The 24983-nt window shown below is 42.2% G+C and overlaps 1 long non-coding RNA gene across 7 annotated transcripts in view; it reads right to left on the bottom strand.

The window, feature by feature from the left end:
• Positions 1-24983, bottom strand: part of LOC112981719 (uncharacterized) — a 150868-nt gene that overhangs the window by 62237 nt on the left and 63648 nt on the right. The window contains exon 1 of one of the 7 annotated variants that reach the window (XR_010389898.1): positions 10675-11229. The exons of the other annotated variants lie outside the window; for them this stretch is intronic. This is a non-coding gene — a long non-coding RNA (uncharacterized LOC112981719). Of the gene's footprint in view, positions 1-10674; positions 11230-24983 lie in introns of those variants that run through there. 7 annotated transcript variants of the gene reach the window in all.

Here is a 24983-nt window from a genome sequence, read left to right as displayed (position 1 = left end):
TTCAGACAACAATAACGGTGATCAAATTCACGGGCACGGTACGGCAAAGAGATCTGACCCTAGGAGTTTGTGATACGAGGGATAAAACTTTTATATTTTGCCACCTGAATTACGGTGCCAGCTGGCAGGCAGCGCTCCCCAGTCCCCCGTCCCAGTGCGAGATTTCGGTTTTCAAGGTTTTTCGGGAACGGAGGGGCAGGAACAGGCGTGCAAAGGAAAGCCTTTCAACATCCGCCCCGCGCCAACCGAGGGGCAGGTCTCAGATGCAACCTGGAAAATACATCATTATTAAAGATTTTAACAAATTGTTTTTGGTTTTTTTTTTTTACTATTATTATTGACCCATTCATACAGAAATGCTGAAGTTACCTAGTCCAAATCTCTCCCACCAAACCATACCTGACACCATGCATCATCAGGTAGGTACTAAAGGGACCAAAGGGCTTTTCACTCTGAATTGCACACAGCATGCATACATACAGACCCATATAAAATGTTTAAAATGGCAGATTTAAGTTATTCAAATGAAGATGGCTTTGGTATCTTAATCCTCCCTCGCTGCTGCTGGGCCGCGTGCACTGGATGTGCCCAGGTTCCCGCGGAGAAAGCGCAATTGCCGCCTGCGTCACAACACGCGCAGAAGGGAGCTGCACCAAGTTCACACTGCTTTAAATCCGGCTGGTCCTAATGTCGGCGGCTTAATTCGAAAGCTAAATAACGGTACTTTCCCCAATGCCATTAAGTTCCCGTTGCAGAGGGAAAAGCAAACGCTACCGACCACGAGTGTGATGCCTTCCCAGCTAGATCACGTTGCGGTCAGTCAAACCCGGGCCTTGACCATCACTGCCACCGCCGCCGCGGGAGGATGCCACTGCAGAAAAGGCTCGTTACTCCGGGAAGGACAAACCCGCCAACCACCCGCGAACGGGACGCCTGCGCTATTCAGAGCTTTACCCATCCCACCGCTGCCCTGGGCTCTCCACCACTGCCACCGGCTTAAACCACTCGCACCTTTGCCACTGCTGGAGCACCCCAAATGCCAACAAGGGGCTTCTTGAAATATCAAAATATAGGGAGAAGTCTCCTACCCATTATTACTTCATAGCAGTTTCACATAACTTTACACATTCTGCAAACATTAAATATAATGATTATCTTAAATTAGGTCTCTTCAGTAAATATCAGGGACCATTATTATACACCTATCCTCAGTTTCTCCTTGCTCCTGAGATCCAAAAGCTTAGAGCAGACCCTCTCAAACACAACTGTACAAGCAGAAGCCCTGCTGTGCATCGCCAGACGTTCAGATGTTCATGTGAATTAACCCCCCAGATCCCGGGAGGTCAGCACGACGTACCCACAACCTGGGGGAAAGCAGGGCTTTCCTGAGATCAGCCTGGCCGCTTTCCTCCTTGCACCCTTTTTCTCCCCGCATGCGATAAGGAAAAAGCAAAGACTTGCCTATGAAGCATCCTCTTGGTTTCCCAAAACATGTATTTTTCATAAGTTAACCACTAAATAAATTTTCTTCATCAATCTTTACATCTCAGTGCAGGCCTCTCCTCTGCTAGAAATGCAACAACAGCTTCGCAGTAAGGCAATAAGCTTTCATGATACTGGCCCGTCCTCTGCCAGGCTGTTTTGGGGAAGATCACATTGAATTCCTGTGGTTTCTTCCTGAGTAAAAGTTATTTGCAAACTTTCTCTTGAATGCAAACAGGGAAGCGAGCAGATTTACGTTCAAAGCTCCTCGCGCGAGCCCATGGGCAAGCCATGTCCTTGGGGTCCTCCAGCACGTGCAAGGAAGTAATGAAGGAGCAACACAGCCTCCCCTAATTCAGGCATTTATATAGTGTCAAAAATTTAGTAATTGACGCTTCCACTCATCTAAATTTGCCTAGCTGCCCACAGAATTTTCTCTTCACAATTACACATGCACGGCTGCAGTTGCGGCTTTGCCCACGCGCTCTCCACGCAGTGCTGCGTAATGCCAAAATAATTGTGTGTGTGTTTGGGTATATACAAACAGGCGTTATCAAACACAGCTTTAAATTTCATCACTTTGTCTGGAAATCACTACTTCAAAATTATTTTTTTTAAGGTCATCTAATCCATTCTCCTCTCTACGTACTTGGATAGCTCTTCCGCCTCTAGGAGAAACGAAAGCCAGTCTACCAGACCTCGCAGTCAGGACTCCTGTCTCCATCTCCTCCTATAACCCCTGCTCTCTGTCTGCTCTCCCACATGGACCAGCCAAATATTTCTCAAAATGTTTCCCTAGCATAAGGCCTGTGAAGTCATATCTAAAAGCTAGGAGTAGAAATCCAAGCTTTCAGAACTGTCAGAAAATTGGCAAATGCCAGTGAAATCAATAGCCACCACCTTCCATAGCGAGGTCACTAACTTAGATACTTAACTATCAATGAAAACTTTCCAGATGTTTAATTAAAAATATAGGTAGGGATTGGAGCAGACTTTGCACAGGATCTGGAAAAGCATCATTTATCTTTAGGTCAAGTGTTTCTTTACATCCCTGGTGATCCCACACCAGGAGGAAAAAAACGAGGAGTGAAACATCATCATTCGCAGGCAAGGCCAGAAGTTTCTGGATACCTGAAGTGATATTTTAAGTCAGTTATTTGTCATGCACTAATGGAGATGCCCATCTCCCTTCTCCGTAGGGGGGATTGCAACGCGATGGCGCTCACAGAAGTCGTGCGAATAAGCAGGAATCATGCTTACGGCAGACTTCACGGGAAAGCTCTCGGCGCCTGCACCGCGTTGCTGGACCCCAGATTTCAAGCCGTTTCTGTTAATCAAGCAGTTCTACTCGTTCCAGCCATGATCTTTTTAGAGAATATTTTTCATTGCTTTAGCAATTAGTCTCCGAACATCTTGCTTCGAAAGCAAAAGACAAACAACTCCTGCCTCCGCCGCCCCCTCGCACACGCAAAAGCGCATTAATGTCACAAATTGGGCTCCAGCGTAAGCTTGGGCGAGGTAAGCCTTCGCTCTGATACTCTTATTTAATTCCACATTCGGATTCAATATTTCCAGTTCTCACCAGCACGCAGCATGTTCCCAACTCATGCCCAGGAGACTACAAAGTCTGTCAAAAATAAGTTAACATCCTTTAGCAATCATTATGGTGCCGTGCGTTTAATCGGGTTCCCAGACAACAGTCTGGGCTTCATTAGCGCGGCAAGGAAGAGGCTCCAGCCATGAGCCGGATTGCTGTGCTCTGTCGCTCCCGTTGTGCCTGATCTTTCAGCAAACTTTTCCTGCATCTATTCATTATAAATGATTTTGATGTAAAGGAAACGTACTTGTCTTCTCTTCCAAGAATGGCTTCATAACCTCGCTATGTTCCAAAGCTAAATAACACATATGGTTCGTGTTTAACAACCTCCATTTGGTGTTTCATATGTGTACTTCTTCCTTTTGCTTCCAAGGATATGGATAGGGAACAGTTACAGCACTGAAGATCAGGCATCAGCGTGGGTGCGAGCTATCTGAATAGGCAGGCTTTTCAATTGTCAGACAGCAATCGACTGAAATCAGGGAAAAATGATTATTCTGACAGTCTTTGATATGTCATTGGCTCACAAACTCTCTCTGTTCAAAGCCTCCTAAGTCTATCAGATATTCAGTGAGGCATATGGCATCTTCTTGATATGCGGCGCCCGTTATTGGGATGGAACGGTAACCTTATGTTCGGGAGCGATGCGCCAGCAGCTCTGCCCAGGCTCTACCTCCTGCGACGGGCACCTTTCCCCAACCAGAGCACACAAATACTCTTTGCCATCTTAATTTGCACTTCAGGTGTGCAGAAGTCTGGCAGATACCTGACTTCTGCCCAAACTGCAGCTATTCCACCTGAAGCTACTGTCAACGCAAAAGTGTTGGAGACGAAGCAGCTATTATTGGAGGATCAAGAGTTACAACAGTAAGAACGTAAGATGCAGTGTTTTACAGGTCTGGTATAACTGGTTTTGTTTATATTAAAATACAGGTCAGCTGAATGTAGGGCAGAAGATCAATGCCTCGATGAAGCACTAACTACACGTCAGAACCTGCACCTTGGAGACCAGTAAGGACAAATTACGCCTCTTGAGGCTCTGCTTTATATGCCTCTTATCTTTCCCGGTTTCCTTGCATGACCTGGCATACCCACGCAACGTAACCAGAAAACTAATTAAGCGCTAAGATGAATACTGGATGGAGCAGCCTTAGACAAGACAGTTTTCAGCCTCTAGACACCGATGGATAAAAGAGTATTGGAAACATGCGTTTTTCATTACAGGCCTGTGTTAACAGCCCAAGGAAATGCCTCATGTGAAGTATCAGATCATAAGTAGTAATGAACATTTTAATTAATACTCCCCCACTGCCAGGCTAAAATATTATATGTAAATTCAATGAATTATTTGCACTGGGGAATCATGGCTATTTATTCACAGGCAGTGTAAGAGCAACTTTAAGACCAAAAATGCTAGCATAACTCAAGCATAAGTTCCTCACTGTATAACACACATAGGCATCAAAATTTCAAGAAATCTTCACAGCAGATATACCTTCACAATGTCTTCCAAATCCAGATGTCCTCATAAACAGCCCATTTTTTATTCATATTTGCACAGGAAAAGAGAGTTCAGGATACAAGGGGAAATAGTAAGAAAGAGATAAGAAGGGAGGAATTGCCAAAATCCCCTGATTCATGAAGAAACATTCCTAATCAGGTTATTTTACAAGCAATACAGCAGCCATAAATACGTATTAAGTTTTGTAGCCTGCCTGGATGGGTAGGAAGAACCACACCTCTAAGTAACATGAAAAACTTTTATTCATTAAGCAAACCTCACGGGGAAGCGTAAATGAGACGTGTTTTAGATTCAGTGTCATCGATTCAGCCGCAAACATGTTTGTGCCACTCCATGAAATGAATGCTTTCTATAGTGCCTCTCCTGCCAACACTGCCTCACAAACATCAGAAAACTAAACGTGTAGAAGCGACTCCGGAGCTGGCAGTTCGCAAATAAATTCCAGAGAAATGGTAAAACACATTTCTAAGCAATTTTTCACGTATGAGGAGAAAAATAGGTAAACCAAGACCAACACAACGTGGAGGAACATTGAACATGAACACGTCATGGCAGGGGAAAGCAAAAGAGACTCTTTAGCAGAAAAGGGAGTTTTCTCCCCAAATGCCAGCCCCTGAAAATAAGCTCTTTCGTCCCCGGGGTCGGTCTGTCCAGACGCGTTGTGGAAGTCTCCCGTGTTACGGCATCAGCAGTGGCCGCAAAAACAGCCGGCCCCTGCCGCCGTCCAACATCCAATGCTCCCGCTCCCTTCCCAAAGCGCAGCCACCCCGTGACTTCCCTAGAAATCTGAATATCTTGCTGTTTCCTATGCCTTAAAACAGAAAAGGCCCAGGCTGAAAGAATGAGGGCGGTTGGGGTTGGGCGGGGTTTTCCGTGGGTGTTTTTTGGTGTAGAGAAAGCCCCCGCTGCCTTTGGCCCTCTCGGCCTAGGGGACCATAAAGCGCACGCAGATTTCCAGAGTTATGCCACAGTCATCAAATACCAGAAAGGCTTTGAAACGGCTCTTGCGGCCCAGCGTCGGAGCAAACCTCGCCAAATAAGGCAGCGCTTCTTGTCCGACGTGCAGAAATTGGCAGCTCCCCTCCCGGGGCTTATGCAAGATTTCTCGAGCAGATTAGCCAGCACGCAAGTGCCAGAGAGCCTCCTTTCCGGCCGTGCAGCGAAACCGGCAGGCTCCCGGCCGCAGAAACCCCTTTGGATAAGGATTCAGGCTGGGACACAAGTTTCCACGTGGCCACAGTGAAGTTTAAGGAAATTTCCAAAGCCATTCGAATGGGCGGCCGACGGCAAAGCGACACCAGGAAGCCCACAGCCCTCACGGCAGCATGCTCCGACGCACACGCTTTGGTGGTGACTGCTGGAGTTCACCGGGAATTGCCAGGGATTCTCCCCTTCCCGCGATCCCTAGCAGGCAACGCACATCTCCTGGAAGACGTGGGCTCAGGATCAAACTACGGCAACTCTACCTTGAGCAGCAGTAAGTTCAAAAGTCAAACGGCTGTCGGACACACAAACATGATGTACGGATGAAAAAAATTAGTGTGAAGACAAAATGCTCCATAGGGCACTCAAAGGGGCCAAATACTACCCTATTTTTAATGCCTTCATATACCTACTTCTCTCAGACCATTGATTAAACAAACTCAGCTTCATTTTGGGATAAAAGTCGGTAGGACAGCTGTTAAAACTTTTTGGAGAGGAGATCTCAAAGCAGGCTATCTTGGGTGCTGGTTAACCAAGAGACGAGATGGCAAGTGCTGAGCAGCCGCCCTCCGCGGGTGGCTTTAGCCTCCGCAGCCTCCCACGGCGCGCGACGGCGAGGTATGACCGCCCGACGAGGAGCTCTTCCTGCCGCTGCTTGTCCCATCAGGCCCTGATCTTTGAAGCTGCTGTACATCAGTTACTTTGAACATCTAAATACCGAAAAGACTTCAGAGCACTTGTGCGCACGCAAAAGGCTCTTCTTACCCTGGAGCGTTTGCAAGATTGGGGCTGCAGAACGCAAAAATCTGAGGATAAGGGATCCGGCTCATTCTGCCTGGAAAGTGCACGGCACCGCGGAGCCCAGAGCAACAGCGGCACTGAGAAAACAGAGCGCTGGTTATTCATTAAACTGTGTACCAGTGTTAACGATGTTGATATATTCACGTACTTGCATACCTTCAATTTCTGAACAACAAATATGAATAAGCAACAGAGCACTGATAGACTCCAATAAAACACAGAGATAAATTCCTTCCTTCAAGGTGAGGTTTAATTCCGTAGCGTTTGTAACTTCTGTTTTTTCTTTCACTGCACAGACCGGCTAACAGAGAGGCCAGGCCAGCAGCTTTCACCAACACAAATCGCAGTCCCAACAAAATACTTGCATACAGGGAACACGGAAAAAAAGTACCAAAGATGATGGGGTGGTTGGAGGGACTGAGTAAAACAAAAATCTATAAATACAAACTTTTATCCGCATTCATAGAAGAAAGGCAAGATGGTTATTTACCACTGTTTAAAGGGACCAAACACAGAGGAGCAAAATAACTATGGAGGATAGGTTTAATTTTGCTTTTCCACTTAACTTCTTCCATGCCATGCACAAAAACAAATGCACAGCTGATGGCAAAGAGGGCATGGTAAAGTAAGCACAGGAAGATGAAAGAATAATTTTTCTTTCCTTCTACCAATGCATGCGCTGCTCTCTGCAAGCTCTTCTTCTGGGCTGATCACTGTGGGTAAACTAATAATTCTTATCCATCGCTTGATTTATCTTTCTTCAACATGTGTAGATCACATGGGGATGAACTGTGCGAATTATTGCCCCGTGGAGTCAAGGGAAGAATTTTGTTTTTAGTGTCCTGAAGTTCTTATTTCATGACTTGAAAGAATAAGAAATATATTTCAAGAGAGAGACAAGAAACTTCCTTGCCTAAACACATGCTTTTCTTCTGATTCATTATTCAGATTTATAAATGTACTCTCTTCAATGTTTGAGTTATACATTTTTTTCTCTGTTAAAAAACAGGAATTAAACTTTAACCACAATGTCTTGATATAAGCTTTTTTTTTTTTCTGAGCACCATTTTCTTCGCTGCCTTTCTGTCTCCTGGAATTCAGAGGTTACATGACTAAGTTCTTCCTGCTGCCACGAACCGATATTTCGAACACAAGATTACTCTTTTTGGCTCATGCACAGAATACCATAAAATCCAATCATAGCATCTGTATTGACTACATCTTTGTTTAAAACTAACCATGGAGGCTCAGCATGCCTTTTTTGTGCAGAACATACTGAAGATAGCTCTGACAGTAGCCAAAAACCACAGGATTACTCCAAGGATGTTTGGGCAACTGGCTCCACAGAAGGAGCACTAAGCATTTGCTTAAACAGGGAGTTCAGTAGTCTAGAATTCAGCCTCCGAATTACATTTTATGTAGAATAAGTTCTCATCCCAATATAGCACAATCAATCATTACATAGCATGGAGGAGTTTTCAGGCCAAAGGTGGCCTTTCCTGTACGTTTGGCAAGGATAAATAAGAGAAACCTAATCTCTGATACGGCAGCACTTCCTTCTCATGTCCTCAACCCTTGATCTTTACCTCTGTCTTCAAGTCCAGAGACAACAGATTAAAAAGGCATGATGCCAAGGAGCTCTGACTGGTGTTTCTCCTTGCATGGCCACAGTGAGTATATCTGACTCTAGTTCATCAGTTAAAAGCCATTAATAGCGGTAAACTACAGAACTGTGAAGGCTTCTCTAGCTCTCCTTCCAAAACGGAGTTAGGCTCCACAGTTCAAATAGAAATGCAAGACCAGAAGTTCTACATTAAATTTATAAGTGTTATTTTCTATCTAGACTATGGCAGCAATACGCAGCAGCAGTTTCATTCAGATTTGTATTACGTACCACTGTTTTGGGGCCAGTCTGACACCATCAGAAAGTTTCATTGCCACCTACTCCTGACATAAACCTGAGAATATCAGAACAGTATGTAAGCATCAAACCCAAGGGCTCTCAGAGAAAATATATTTTTTAAGTGTAGGAAGTTGCAAAGTTTGTCTGTCCTTGAGGATGAGCATTATCAATACTATAAAGAGCTCATATTCCCAGACCTACAGAAAGCTAAAGCCTTCCTTACACATAAACCCATATGCAAAATTAGACATGGTGCCTGTTTCTGTAAACTTAGAAATGAATCTGAGCTTAAAGAAAAACCTGTGTTAACTTCTGGACTTCAATTACAATATCACAGCAATAGGAAAGACCAGTTGGATGTATGCCATAGGGCCTTGCTGTCCATGACAAAGGCATGGACACAACTTCCAGCCTCCGCTTGATATACACACTGTACGGCTATGGGCCATTCAGTAAACTGGCTTTCTTTTGTCATGGACCAGCACACTTTTCAAGATGGTTTGATGTTTCCCATGAATCTTTTTTAAAGACAACACTAAACATCATGTTAATTAACACAGTATAAAGAAAAGGAGAGATCGCGTTTATCCAAGGCACAGAACATACAAAGCTCTTCTGTGCACCAGTGATCTTGTGGGCATGTGAGCTACTGGATAGTATAAACAGAATGATCTTGGGAAACTGCAGAACTAGGTGGAGATTAATTAAACCAGAAACAATAAAGACATATTTTAAAGATTTCTAGAAAGGGTTAATCAAATCACAAATACATTATTAGGGCCACCAATAATATTATGGAAAAGGCCTGTGTATTCGTCTTTTCTTGCCTGTTATCCAGGCAATCGTATGGTCCATGTCACTGAAGAACCTGAGCAGCTCACAGATGAGAGCAGGCTGTTCCTTCCCAAAACCCTTCTGCAACAGGGAGAGCAGTGCTTGCTTTTTAAAGGTGGAAAACAACCAAAGGAAGGGTTAACTCACTTGTCCAAAGTTACATAGGATACCAAGAGATTAGGAAATTCAGGAATTAAATAGGTCTCCTGCATCCTATTTAGGCAAAGGACCTGGCAGATGAAAGCATAAATAAACCTTGTAAAATGAGCTAAATTGCTCTTTTTTCTCAAATTCTTGCCCTTCATGCTTCCCCACCCTCAGGTTACTCGCTTACAATTGCCATGTTCTTCTCACACAACCCTATGGGAGAGAGGAAAAAAAACTTTCTAAAAACCTGACAGCAACTTTTACCCACTCTACGAGCAGCAATGTCCTCACTGAAATGTTTTTGGCTTCTAGAGGCAGCAGATTAGAACATCTCTGTCTGAAGTGTTGTTTTCAAGTGAAATTCCTATAAGAATTTCTGACATTCACAGCCAAAAGGTCCAGATGGACTTTGCTGAGCAATTTCATTCAGCTTGCTTTGTCATATTGGTTGTTTACTCAGTATTTATTCCCAGGTTCTGTTTTTGTGTTCATGGTACCTCCACACTCACTTTGCTGCCCTCATTTATCACGTGGGTATCTCTGTGCTCATAGTTCTTTGAACTTCCTTTCAAGTAGCTTGAAAAAAAAAAATCACAGTATGAGTTCATGAAACAATGTATGAATAAGTCATTTCCTGCTTTAAATACGCCTCTGAGTAAATGATCCAGAGACACTTTTTCAAGAACCATTTACATAACAGTCGCTGATACAGTCTTCAAATTTTCATGTCAATCTTGAAATGGCATTTTAAATCACCCCATTTTCCTAAATGAGGGAAGAGAATTTTAAGAGCAGATTTGCCAACTTCTAGAGCTCTTCTTTTAATTACAAATCTTTAAATGTTGAATCCTCCCCTTCTGTCTTCAATAGGGATAGTACAGAAATGTCATAAATGCTCTGTGTGCATAACCTATAATCCAAATGCAGTAGGGGTGCTACTTCAAACAGTACATTTTCCTTTACATCCACAAATGCCATAAATTTCAACAACTGTCAATCCCACTTCACAGTCTGTAGCTTGAAAATAAAATTTGGAGGCTTTGCTAGATGTGAATAACCATCTATTGCAGTACTACTGGGAAGAAAAATGAGAACCACAAGATGCTCAACTGGTTACAAATAAATTGAGGTAATTTCCAGGCATAATTCAATGACAAGTAAACAAAAGACAGAGATTTGGCTTACGGTAGGAGTTCTTAAGAGTTGAAAACCATCCATGTTTGCTTGCGCTTAGAGGCCAAGCGAGGACTCAGAGGGCAATCTCTCCTTCAAACCTTGTTTTGAAGGGGAAGCGGCATATCAGAGAGGGAGAAGGAGTTCAGGAAGATCAGCAATGGCTAAGTTGCATCCAGAAAATGATCAGGCTATGGTTCCTGCAGCAGTGAGATTGCTCCAAAGACACCACGGGATGAATACTAATTCATAAAGTCACAAGCTCCATGTGCGAGCTCCTCACGGGGTGCTACACAGGAGTATTAAAGAGGAGATTTTTGCCTAGGGGTGATGCAGAGCTGTGCTGAAGACCTTCTCTTTCCCTTTGATCAGACAGATGGTGTCAAGGACTTCTGCTGCCAGCCTGGGAACAAAAAGCCAGTGTTCAGATGAGCTTCTCTTGAAAGGTCTCTGCACAAAAAAGTCTTGGAGAACAAATAAAAGGGCAGCGGCTGATCTCTGGTGCTGCAAGCATCTCTTTGGAGACCAGCCTCTACACCAACAACAATCCTACCTTTTCTTCTTCTCCCCCCCCCCCCCCCCCCCCCTCTGAGCCAGGAGTTTAGGAGATGGAGGGATAGAAGATGTCCATAGTGGTTGACACTTTTGTTTGATTGATCTAAAAGAACTCGTGGACTGGGAGACATAAGTTCCCAAAGATATCTCCATATTTTTTTCTTGGCTTTCAATGCCAAAAAACAGGACAGTTGACTTTAAGGTGCCCTACTCCCAGAGAGCAGAGGCAGCAGCTGTGGCCCTGAAAGACTAAAAACCCCAGGCCAATCAATTCTTCAAGTTGAGTGAGAGGTCATAGCCTCGGAGGTGTTGTATCCAGAAATACAACATGATTTAAAACAGTGCTAAAGGAGAAGACAAAGCAACTGGGGGAAGGGAAGCTGCCAAGAGGCTAACTCCAGGCTGAATCACAAAAAGACCAAGCAGCAGCCAAAGTAAGTTTGCAAAGACAGTAAAAGAGGCTCTGCAAAGAGAGTCAGAGGGCAAGGACCTGTGACCCTCCTCTAAGGCAGCTGAGCACCAGCGCTGGGCCACCTAAGCATTTGAAAGAACCCGAGAACGAGAGCTGCAATCCATCATTTTCATTACCACTCAGACCACACGCGAGGGAAGACGAGAGGCTTAGAGTCATCCTCGTGCTGGGGGAGACTGGTGGGATTTCTCAGACAACCTTCATGTGTAAGTATGGCCAGGCAATCGTTTCAAGGAGAAGGCAGCGTTCTCTGTGATCGAATAAAGAGAGTAACAGAGTAAACCGAGCTCTGCTCCTGCCCTGCTTCACTGGCTGATTGCGAGGGGGCTGAAAACACGGTTTAGCAAAAGGATAGCGTTGCCAGAGCAGAGGAAATTATCAAAGATGATGCCAAGATTAAAAAGAGAGAAACAGAGGAAATGCCAGCAGAAATTAGAAGCAAAACTACTTATTGATTTTGTTGCAGTAATCTCAGAAGTGCCTCTTTCTGGTAGAAGTCATGATTTGATCAAATTTCAACAGCTTCTGGCACCAACTCTGTTGCACAATAAACACTGGAGAAAAGAGTTTAGAGAACACATCAGTCATAACTACATGACATGTTAGCGAGGCATGTTTCCTAGAGTGAGAACAAACAGTATAACTCAACTTTTAATGAAGTCAAACAACCCAAAAAGTAAAAGAGCAAAAGGAAACGCTCTCTCTCCCATCATGAAATACATTAGCAAAATGGACTGTTCATGATTAATTCACATTCCTTTCCGATCATCTATCTTGCTAAAGCAGCATAAAATTCAACACATTGTTTCTTCTCTCTGAAGATATACGAGACGTGACATCATGGCATCTCATGTAACAGTCAAGCCCAGAAAGCACAGCTGAGCGGTTTTGAGGTTTCCTAGCAAACATCAGGATGTCTGGAGATTCAGTTTTACCTATCTGGTGAGAACTTCAAACCATCTCCACAAGAAAAGGATTTATTAGACACGTTGCAAAGAGCACAGCATTTGCTGCCCCTGCTGTGTGTTGACGGACAGAAAATTCTACATCATCACATCGTCTTAGGACTCAAGACTCCTAAATTAGGCCACAAAAATGCAGAGAATGGAGATCTTAACAACTATAGAGAGACTCAGATTGAGCCTTTTGCTGGATAAGGAGATAATTAGAAGTTAGTGACACTTTGTACAATATATATGGGAAGAAAAGGTTTTTCTTCTTTATAAAGAAGAAAGCTCAAATACTTCAAGTATACTGTATTTCTTCATAGCAGCAAGCTTTTTGAAGCTATTTCAATTAAGCCTAGCAAACTCTTCAAAATCTCAGATTGCTCCAGATCTCACCTGACTGTAACTGTTATACATTTTCATGTAAGAAAAAGTTATTTTACTTTGAAAATCTGCATAATTAAAAACTGCACTGTCTTCTGATTGATAAAGTTTCAAGTGACAGCTTTGCAGCAAGCTGCCTCCCACACAGAAGCAATTTGTAAAAGCCTTTCAGAGTTTTATGTAACTGAAAAATCCGAGTTGCTTTCTACCAGGTCTTTCTTTCCAGTACCCGTTTCAATGCGACGGCAAGGAACTGCAACAAATATAGGCTGAAGTATAAGATTAATTTAAATACCAATAAGTGTGCCTAATTATGAGGTACCAAGTGACAGCAAACGCTTTACCTAGTGACTATTCTGTAGTTGGAAAATTTTGAAACAATTTTATATTTAAAGCCCAACTTAGGCCTAATTCTCCCAACACATTTGGGCATACAATGCACGTTCGCTATCAGCTCGAACGGGCTGGCTAATCCCACGGGAGGAAAACCCAGCAGAAGCGAAGTAGGAAGGCAGAAAAGATGACATTAATTCTTTCACTGGGTTTGGGTGAATACAAATCTGTACTTGTTTTCTCTTTTCAGTCATACAGTCCATTAAACACTAGAGGGAGTACAGAAGAAAGTTGAATCCTCCTTTTGGACAAAAATGCAGTGTGATCAAAATTTGAATGTGAATTGTAGAGGTTTCATTTGAGTCTGTATATTTCCAAATGTCCCAGAGATTTTGAAAGTTAGTAGAGATGGTCTAATCTCCCAGGCTAGGTTCACATTTATTTGGTGTCTTATAAGAGTTCTAGCTCTTAGAAAATAATCTAAAAGCCCAAAGAGCAGCCTGTTTCGGAAATAGCCATCCGCCTTCCTAACCACATCTTTAATTTCAAAGGTAAGAATAAAATGTGTAAGTAAGGTAGTACAACTTGCATGGCAAAACACTGAATGCAATGAAGCTGGATCAAAGTTTGCCCAGCATAACCTGGTAAAATATATTTTTACTAAAAGCAAATGACGATAGTGTTTTTTTTTTATTATTAATCAATTGATCTGGTTCCTTTAACCAAATAACTGTGATATTTACAGACCAAACACTATAACATTACACAAATGTGATAGAAACTTAGAGTGAAAACTTTAACTTGAGTTTCTCTACTGAAAGAGAGGAGGGGAAAAAAAGGTTTTAAAAACAGTAAAAACCTAAGAAACTTTAAAGAAATTTCTATTTCAGTGCTGTTGGATATTGCTAGTAGAATATTTTAATGTTTTAAAATTACACTCAACTTTTTCCTGAGGTTCAAATTAAATACAATTCTACACTTCTATCTAATCATCATGAACATGAAATTTAATTTATTTTGCATTTTGTTTGTTCACTAGAAAACAGCAAAAATAATTAAAGGAAAAGCAAGTTCATACATTAAATGAGAGTCACTATCAGGACTAAAAATCAAGTCAGAAAAAGAGCTGCCTATATGTTATATCTTGCTTTGCACTGTTCCTTCCCTTTGCAGTCAAGAACGAAAACCAAAAATAAGTCTGATTTCTGAGAAGGTCATAGTCAGATAACGGCACAAAAATGTTTTAGGAAAAGACAGCTCTACAAATCGTCTAATACTGAATGAAATTCATGGGGAAAAGGTTCTGACCTCATAAAACAAAACTCTGGTCATTTCCCATTTTCATACAGGACAGAGAAACTGGAGACTCATAGAATAATCTCAGTTTAAAGACCGTTGGCAGTCTCTACTCCAACCACCTGCTCAAGGCAGAAGCAACTTCAAAGCTGGATGAAGTCACTCAAGGCTTCATCGCTTCCCACTGGATCGTAAACTTCATTATCCCATGGTGACGGCAGCCGAGGTTGCCACTGATCTGCACATCCTCAACAAGCTCCTTATTCTTGAACAGCAGATCTAGCAGACCATCTCCCCTAGGTGGTCCATCCAGAGCATGCATCAATATATTGTCCCTGATGCTCTCCCCATTCCTTGCCTCAAACTTTTACTCCCAAACACTCAAAATGACCTGTTGATACCTAAACGCATAACCAAAATGCAAGAGAAGAGATTAGTTTCATATCGGTTTCCTGTCCTGATGCAAGGAAGACATCAACCAATTAGCTGCATATCATGCTTGCAAGGCTGAACACTTGCATTTAATACAGAAAACAACAGCAGCCTGAATGATAAGGTAAAACTGCTCAAGACAGCAAACCCAGAACACCCTTTGTAGGCACATCTCAATGACTTGCTTTCTTACAGTCAGTAGGTTTCTCTCTTTTGTTCCAACTGTGCTGTGATCTTTAAACATCTAAGTATCACTTAATTCAGGAGTTTGGTAAATAAAAGAGATTTTTAGAAGGATGTTTTCATTCACGAGTGATTTGTTCTTGCCAGGGTGTATTATTAAGAGCAAATGTATATTAATTGTTGTACTATGCAAACCAGAGTGCTGGATAATACTTATTTAACCACATTTTTCTGGTTACTTGCAAGTGCAGCCTGCTTTTTTAACTTGGCCACTAAAACAGGAAGCTGCTACTTATCCTCAATATCCCTCGGAGTATAAGAAAAGAGACAGTGTGAATTCTCACGTGTGAGAGAGAGAGAGGAACATGAATTTTGACTCTCACCCTGTGGATTTTTGCTGCAAACACTGTGGTGCGTGACTGCTTCAAAGAGCGAATGTGGGAAAAGAAAATATTTGTATCCTGGTAATGGTCTCATCTATCTGCAGCACTTGACACCACAGCTGCCAGCTGTAAGGATAAATATCGTGTTGCAGATATATTGTGTCTGCGAGGCGGCAGAAGAGGAATGTTAATCCAGGCTCGGCCGTGCTGAAACGGGTGAGGGCTCCGAGCACGCTCCGGGTGAAGGCGGCGCTCGCGAAAGCCTGTGCTGGTTCGCGCTGAGCTGAGCGCCTGTTTCAAGTACTTAGAATTACTAATTTCTCTAACTAGCTTGACTGCTGAGTCTTTGATAGCTATTTGAGAGAGAGGCACACGTACAGAGTGAGACTGTCTCTGAGACAGTCCTTTCCACGGCTTTGTCCTCGCTCCCGGTCTCCTCGCGGTGGGAGTGCTGGCATGCCCTTCCACCCTTCTTCCCACCACAGGCCGCATACCAGGACCCAGCTCTGGCCTACCATTCTTCCACCTACTATTACAACCTTCATAGCCAACACCATGTTTGAAACCTTTTCTTCTATCGCTATTAAAGATATTTTCTTTTTATCCGTGTGTGATCAGTGGCGCATCTACCACAGCCAAGAGCAAGTGCTCCATCACTGCCCGGAAAGCGTGACCCATGCAGCCCAGCGCTGTTCTTCTTGGGCTCATCGGGGTAACCAGCTTTCTGCAGCTTCATGAACTAACACATCTCCTGAACCAAAGTAACTCCCTGCATGGGTGCTTAGCAAAACAGGCGGTAAAGTATGGTAACTGGTTAAGCTACAACAACATAAATGGGCATCTAAGCCCTCAGAAGTCATAACAATTATTCCAAATTAAGCCAAAAATAAGAGGGGGGAAAATGTTTACTCAAATGCTCCAAGGAGAAACCTACTGGCAAAAAGAACTGCGGATGTCGTTCTGGCACGCAGCATCCAGGGGAAAAGAAACCAGGGACAGAAAAGCCAGCTCAGCCTCGGTACTGCAACGGCTCATGCTTCTCAACAGCTCTGTGAGCTCTTTGGCTTTCTGCTCTTCGAGTGGCCAGGCTTGTGCTCTAGGTCCCTAAACAGCATCTCCTATTGCACTTCCAGAGACAGAATACTGGACCAACATGGACACTGGCCTGTCCCAGCAGGTCGTTTCTTATGTTCTTACCCATTTTCATATATGAAGCAAGTGTTATTTGCACATGGGTACATTCAGCCAGAGAAAGCATTCTGGTATGTCAGGACAGGTTCCAGTACATTCCTTCAGACCATTAGGGAGGAGGAAAAAAAAACCCAGCAGCATTACCATAATGCACAGCTCAGGGTCCCAGCATCTGCGGCAGACTGACGAGCAGCACCCACCTCCCCGGGCTGTCAGGTCCAGCGCTGCCCAGTCACATCTTCTGCACTAACAGGTTTAACTCCACTCTGTGAACAGGCTATGGACAAATGCCCACAAATGTCACAGGGAGGCTGGATCAAGCCACTATTTCATGGTCACAGATCCTCCCATGAGATACTCCCAGCTGCTTTTAGAAACTCTGCCTTCACCAAACAAGCTCTCAAACACTTTGAATCAAGGCCTGACTTCATTCACCTGGGGTCAGGCATTTAACTGAGATGCCTGTGTTAAAAAGGCACTTGTCCTAGGCTAAATGAGCTGATTTAAATTTTTGGTAAGTTTTTGGACTGTGATGACTATATGCACCTCAGGAATTCCCCATTTTCCTTCACAGAAGGAATTAGGGGCCAAACCACTATAAACTTCTGCTTTTCATAAGTGCTTCAGGCTTGATGAGATGAACCTGAGGAGGCTGCGTAAAGCGTCTGGCTCAGACGGGCTCTGAACAGCATCAGGGTACCTGGGCACTACAACACTGCAAGCAATTAGAGGGAAAATCAAAAGGACAGAAAACAAGGCAGAAGCAGTGAAGGACAGTAAGAAATCCAGGAAAATAGGGAAAGCAGATATGAGCCAGTCCTTTCTATTGCCTTTGCTGTTTTAAATCACCTCTGTCAATAAAGGGACATTAATCTGATGGTGTAGATACTGATTACCTTAGCTGTCAGTCAACTGTTACCAAACATCAAGTAGTGTTAATTATTCAATATCTAGGCACTTTTTCTACTTCATAGTAATTTTCCATCCTATTAGTTTTTATATCAGAAGTCATGCAGAACTGTCTGCAGACTCTATTTATTTTCTGCACACCGGTATAGTCATAGATTCTCAAATGCAAACCTGAATATCTCTGTTAATTTGTCACTTATCTGAAGACTGAACTTGAAATAGTTTGCAGAATCTGTTCCACACGGGTCTTTTGTTTTAATTGAACTTTTCTTTTCCCACAGGAAAGCTAATTTAGTATAACTTGCAAGTAGCAAAATTGAAATTCTTTGGCTAACTAATTTTTATACCTGAAACTGAATATAGCTGACATTTTTTTTCCCTGGATTTTAATATACCCCTCTCAAAAATTCAATCCTTGGCACATGAAAGCAAGGGAGAGATAGAAAAGTTTTCAGGAATTAGAAAAGTTTTCAGGCATTAGGAGGTTCAACAGGGATTACCTTGCTGGATATGAAAGCTTTTCATCTCTGCAAAGCAAGTAGCTAAAATAGATGCAAAGTCTGTAGCCAGCGTGGGCTTCCGTTACGGAAAAGTTGTGTGGTGAGACAGAAACTCCTGAATTTCCCAAGCTCACTTCCACTGCTAAAAATCAGAATACATGTTAAAACTAATCTTCATGGAAAGGGCTTAAAATTTTACTGGTCTTCTCAATTAGATAAATCATTAGAGCTAAAAGAAATGCTCAACATTTGCAAAGGTAATACACCTTAATAGTGTTTTACACCAGAATACCAATTGGAGATGAATGGCGTATTTAAAGCATGGGGGGGAACTGTTGCTGATTAATGTTCCCTGTTTGTACGGTATCAGCTTAGGTCTAAGACGTTTCTCCTTTTATACTCTTTAATCAGCAACTTTCTATTTAAATACTGCCACTCCTTTACCACTCCAAAATTGCCCAATGTTTTACACTAATGCTTACAAATATTTCTAACAGTTTTACATCTTAGCAAATGTTGAGCACTTTGGATTTTTGCCTGGCTAACAGAATCCTGTCTTACTGAGTTATATTCGCTGACAGCAGAGTTAAGATCAACTCCAGTAATTGTGAGAAGACCAGTAATAATTTTAAGCCCTTTCCATTATGCATGCAAAAGCTTCTGGGCCAGGTTCAGAATACAGAAGAGGTCCCATTCTCATGCATGGGTCCAACGTTGGGCTTTTTGCACAGCGCAAAGCTGGCCTAAGCCAGGGCTGTCTCCCACCAGACAGCAACCGCAGGTGTACACCAGCAGATTTTGACTCCCTGCCCCTATCTTGTTTTCCTTTACACCCCCATATTAGAGCAAAATAGAGAAGTAACGTACCCCAAGAAGAGAAGCACCCATCTCACCGCATCTCCGGCTAGCACCATGTCTCTCCCTTCCCCCGCGATGGAGGCACCCAAGGAAGTGCAGAATAGTTGTTTCTTTTCCCAAACAGTTCTGGAAGCAAAAGAATCACTTTTTTCGCTGCTCCCTTTCCCCTTTCCCTTGTGAGTCCTTCTCTACCACTGAAGATCTGGCTGAAAGTTTTCAAAGAATTAATTCAGAACTCCAAAAGAGAAAAAGAACCACTTATTGAACCTGTGACATCAACGCTGCACACTGGCTTGTTCTGCTGTTTCTGATTCTCTACGGCTTTCTGACCAGCTGTACCTTCATCCTGCAGGTTTTGAGGGTATTGTTGTGGAAAACCCTATACTGTGAAATATGTACATTTAACAACGGACTGGTCAGACACCAAAGTCATTTGCATAGAGTATCATGGAGATTTGCAAGGATAAAAGTTTCAGCTGTAGATTTTGCCAATCATTAATATGTAGCTGAACTTTCTGAACATTCATGTGGGACGTCGAGGCTGGGGACTGCTGACCTGCACTTGTCCCTTGGGCTAGACCCTCCAAAGCTGGTGCTATTTTAACAGCCTCTCCAAAGCGCACGCAGCAGCCTGGAAGGTGACGCAAACAGGAGCTGACAGCAATACCCTCCACAGGCTTAGCTCTCTTGAAAGGCTGAACTGAAGAAAGAGCAGGTATTTGTTATGCCCAGGCTTGCAACCGTTTCAGATAGGAGGGGAAGTGTCAGCACTCCGCTTACATTGATAGGGTTTTGGCCAGCAGTGCCATCCCAGAAGTCAGAAAGGAGAGAACAGGCCTCTGACGTGCCTGAACACCCATCACCCTTAAAACACGGTTCCCTAGCTCATCTCATTAGCTTTGGGAGACTTGGCTTTTTCTGTGACTCAGAACCCAACACCTCCTGGGCCTTCTCAGAAACCGCTCTGATCCCTAGCAAACCCAAACACACATCGAACCCACCTTTTAAGCCATGATTCCCAACCAAGGAGCTCTTTGTATGCATTTGAATATGTATGTGCACACAAAGAATGAGGTTTATGCATCAAGATGTTTGAAGTAGCAACTGATAAATGCAACTTCTTTAACTCTGGCCCTCAAATTTAAAAATAATCCTTTCATATGTGTGTATATGTGTGAAAAAAATGCCATAATTTATAAGTGCATCCTATATAGGAAAGTATACATGAAGTGTCTGATTGCTTGTAACCGTATACATGCAGTGTAACCAACCAAGCCCTTCATGTTTCCTATGCAAGATTCAGCCATAAGTTATTGTTGTTCTCAATCATTATATCATAGTAAAAATGCCTTTTTGAATCTAAGTGAGATCATACGTACAGTGCTGCATGGAAAAAATAAATTTACATTCATTAAATTAGTCCGCATTCACAATATATCAATGTCCTGGCCAAAAGACATCTTTCAAAACACAGAAAATACAGATTTTTAATGAAAATGTGAAGGAAGGCTTTGCAATTGTTTTTTTTCTTCTAATTAATGACTTAACAAACACTGCAAGTGCCTCACATGAATCGTGAACTGCATCCAGGGCTCTCTCTGAGGCAGAAACATCACATTAATTCTGGATGTTTTTCTGGATTATGGTTTGGAAACAGTCTTTCAGCCAAAACATCAATATTTTGTGAATTCTGCCTAACTGAATAAAAGTATGTTTTATCTTGCATACTGTAGGCTGGTATGTAAAGGAAAAGATAAAAGATGCCCAGAATAAGGGAAAGAGACAGAAACAAACTTTTAGAAGAAAAGAGAGAAGCACAAGGAAAGATGGAAAAAGCACAAGGAAAGATGGAAAAGTAAAGGGAAATAAAGGGAAAAGAGTAAAAGATGTTGAGAAGACGAAGCCAGGCTCTCCACACTGGTGCATGGCAGGAGGAAGAGAGACACTGTTTTCCTAATAATCCCTCTTAATTTCCTCTGCTTATCCCCAGCAGATGTGATGCTCATCAGGGCTTGGTGCACCTCCTCGTCGGTCTGCCTTGAGCTGGCTGTCAGGAAAAGCCACTTCACTCCTCACTTCCCCTGAAATCAGCCATGCCCAGCACCAAAGCGAGAAGCTGTTTATAGCAGAAAGCCTCAAACCTTCCTTAAAAAGCCACCTAAAATCTAAAGCAAGATCCCCCACCAAAAGCATCTTGAGTGGTTATTAATAATTATTTCTATTTTCCTTCTTCTATTTGTGCCCTTTTCAAACTTTCCTCCCAGCACTAGGAAGGCAACACATTTTCTCTGTTCAAACATGCGAGCTAAGGTTTTCTCATGACAGACGCCAACGTGATGAACAAAGTCATGGCCAGGCCACCAGGTCTGATGAAGCCAGAGCCTCCACTGTGAGCCGAAGGAAAGAGCTGGCGACAAGCTTTATCCCAAATCTAAGGATATACTTGCACTTAGGGCTGGCAGCTAAGAAGTCGTGCAGCAGGGTAACCTTTGCGTTGGACTTAGCACAGAACAGCTACGGAGCACAGCAGAAAGCAGGAGCTAAGAGGTGGTGCGGACTATGGAGATCATTCAGATGTGGCTATTCCATTGACAGAAGAATCAGGTCTTTTTATTTAAACATAATGAACAACTGAGGTGTCTTTGTCTTAGAGGGAGATCTAGTTTTCCAGAAACATCCATCAAACAGCATGTCATACGTGAGACATAAATCAGCTAACTGCTGCTGAGTAATTTTTGTTTAATTACTTGAAAAGCAAAACCTTTAAAGGTATACTTCTGACTATTTCTTTTTTAATAAGACACTATTTTGCTATATATGTTTTTAACCTGGTCAGAAGCCTGGCAGTTTGCATGTGTCTTTTTTTGGACCTTATAAATAATCAGTAATAAATAGTTAGATGCTTATAATTCAAGAAGAGCACAGAATCCTGTCACTGCTATGCCTAAGCAATATTTTAAAATGCAACAGAGCAATACTTCTGTTATTTTCTGACCTGCAAGGGGAAGAAGTGACACCTAAGGCTATGTCTACATTATTTATACCACTTTGATAGATTAAATCTTTACCACAAGGATGAGCTTTTAAAACATGCCCAAAAATGTTTAAAAATTCCACAGGTGTGCTTCCTGAGCGCAAACAAAGGCTCCTCTTTGTAGTATGAAAGCAAAATTAAAATGTAACAAAGTCCTGGGAGCTATAGTTTCTGCTTAAAACAAATCCTTGACTGGACGTGTTGGAATCATTTATTTTTAACTGACATAATTTTGGAACTCACTATCATTTTATATACATATATATATATATACACACACACACACACACATATATACTTATATGTATATATGTAAAAAACTTTCAACAATCCAAACAATCAAACTATTCTCTGAAAACTTGTTTTCTCTCCATGTGACAGTGTCTTTCAAGACACTAGGTACTAGTATTAGAAATATTTGCCTCTTTTTTGATGTTCTCTGCAATTCATAACAGACACTGCACCTAATGTTAAAAGACGGTCACTGATAAAGAGCTTCACTAATAATGAATTAACACTGGTACGTTTGGTTTAACTGTTAAGCAGGTAGAACTGTGACAACAAATTTAAGAGTCTTGGTGGAACCTCTCTGGTATAAATCACAACTTCGTATGAGATTTCTCATGGCAACAATTTGTGCAGATTTCAGTTTCAGATCCATACACACCTGGTATTAGCAAAGACTAGACTGTAGTCCTATATGAAGAAAATACTTTAAAAATACAATGAAATTTAATTCAAAGGTGCACATACAGCAGGGAGCTACCCCAGCAGCCCGTTTTGTGCTCATGTCTAAATGTCTACAAACCATGCACTTGCCCACATCCATCATTTGGGGAGGGAATTCAGTTCTGGAGGTATTCTTCCATTATAAATTCCTCATCTAAACTATCAGAGATATCCCTTGTTGTTAGAGATCATGACAACATAACATGCTGCCTGTTGATTTAATGGCTGTTAAGTTTTTCTCAAATTATTAATGGAATACATTTCTCTGACAACATTAGCTTACAACGTAAAACCATCTACAGACACCAAGTCTCTTGAAATATAGCTGGAAACAGAGTAAATCCATCTATTTGATATTCCAGGACATTTCATATGCTGTCAGAAATACGTAAAATAAGAAATGAGATGTGGTGACATCCTTATGTGAGACTGTGACGTTAACAGATAGATGAACATGCATGTCTTTGAATTCTGATTTATTCAGATATTTTTCTTAAATATTGCTGACATTATTTTTACATGTGGGGATTTCAGTCACAGTGCTTACGACTATCTTATAAATATCTAGAGTAATTAGTTGGACCACAGTTCCTGCCATTTATGACTATTTCTTACAATAAGCAATGCAGAATGCAATAGCTCAGTAAAAATAAGTTTCCATATTGTGAACTTCTGTCTCAGCTGAGGTTGGCTCTTCACAATATTAAATTTCCTGATTATAAAGAATATATAGAGCATTCGGGCAATAGATCTCACAGCAGTGTAAAGCACTAGGTAACATGAGGATCAGTGTGATGGAGCGACTTGTGCAAGATCATATAATAGGCCTGTGACAGATCTGGGGAATAGAACTGAGTTTTCCCATCTCTTCCAGCGATGTCCTTTATAGGAACTACCTTCACCTATTTAAAGGTGCAAATGGGTGACATCAGATGAAACTTTAATACGAAGTCAATCAAAACCCTCTTTTAAAGCTAGTGGCGGTGCTAAGCATGCTTCCAGATGTGGTGGTGGACCAGTTCCACCCTGGTCCGATGCAAGGGAGCAAATACCTCCAAGCTGCAGAGAGGAGCTCTGAGGAAAGCTGAGCAATTCATCGTTTTCGGAAAAAAAGCTGCAAACACAGGGACCAAGAATTTAGCGATGAAGCAAAAAGCTAGTGGAAATCCTGGGGCTGAGAATCCTGTGCATGGGCCATGGATGGGTGCACAGAGATGTTATTTTGGGAGAAGTAAGCTAACTGCAAGGATGCACCTCGTGCAGAAAAACCATCTGCTGTCATTTGGTTCCTCTCAGTTCAAGGAAATCAAACTTGGGGCACATTTAACTGTAAGTAAACGCAGTTCCAGGGATCCTATAGCTCCCTGCATACCTCCTCTTCTCTCCTCTCGGAAACTGCCTGAGCAAAAACGAATGACTCCTGATGGGAATAAGAACTACGAAAAGACAAAGAAGGAAGCAAGAAGCAAGAACTCCTCTGGGACATAAATGGAAATGTCACCAAAAGCTTCTAGAGATGTGAAGCTCCCCATGGAAACCAGACACTCAATATTCCAGCTCCAAAGAGAATATCTGCAGAACATGAAAGGCAAGAATCACTGAGGAAGCACACAAAATATCCTTGGTGCAAGTCACAAAAGCCAGAAATCACCAGGTTCCCTAGAGACATTTTTCTTGTTTCTGAAACTGAAGACTGTTCTTTTTTATAATTATGGTATGTACAAACGGCATTTTCTTAATGATATAACAAAAGTAATTTGATCATCATTCCTTCCAACTGCACTTTATGAATATTTTCATTTTTACAGTGTGTGGCTTTGGATCTAGTTGCCCGAGATTTGGAAGAGAGCATGAAATTTTTATGACATCACTTGACTGGTGTGAAAGCTGGACCGAGGTAGAACATTAGACGTGACACAAGTCCTAACATTACAAACTCACCCTGCCAAATCTCAATTGTAGTTTTAATAGAAAAATATCTGGAACATATTAAGCTTTTTTTCTTAAGTATAGCTATTATTCCACTGACTTTGATTCTGTTTCTTATTCTTAGACTATTTAGTCATTTCCAAATTTGAGGCAACCAAGAATTAAGACATTAAAAGCCTATAAACC

This window comes from Dromaius novaehollandiae, chromosome 7 (assembly GCF_036370855.1).
Source record: "Dromaius novaehollandiae isolate bDroNov1 chromosome 7, bDroNov1.hap1, whole genome shotgun sequence".
NCBI classification, from domain to species: Eukaryota; Metazoa; Chordata; class Aves; order Casuariiformes; family Dromaiidae; genus Dromaius; species Dromaius novaehollandiae.
This window is presented reverse-complemented; position numbering and strand designations above follow the sequence as displayed.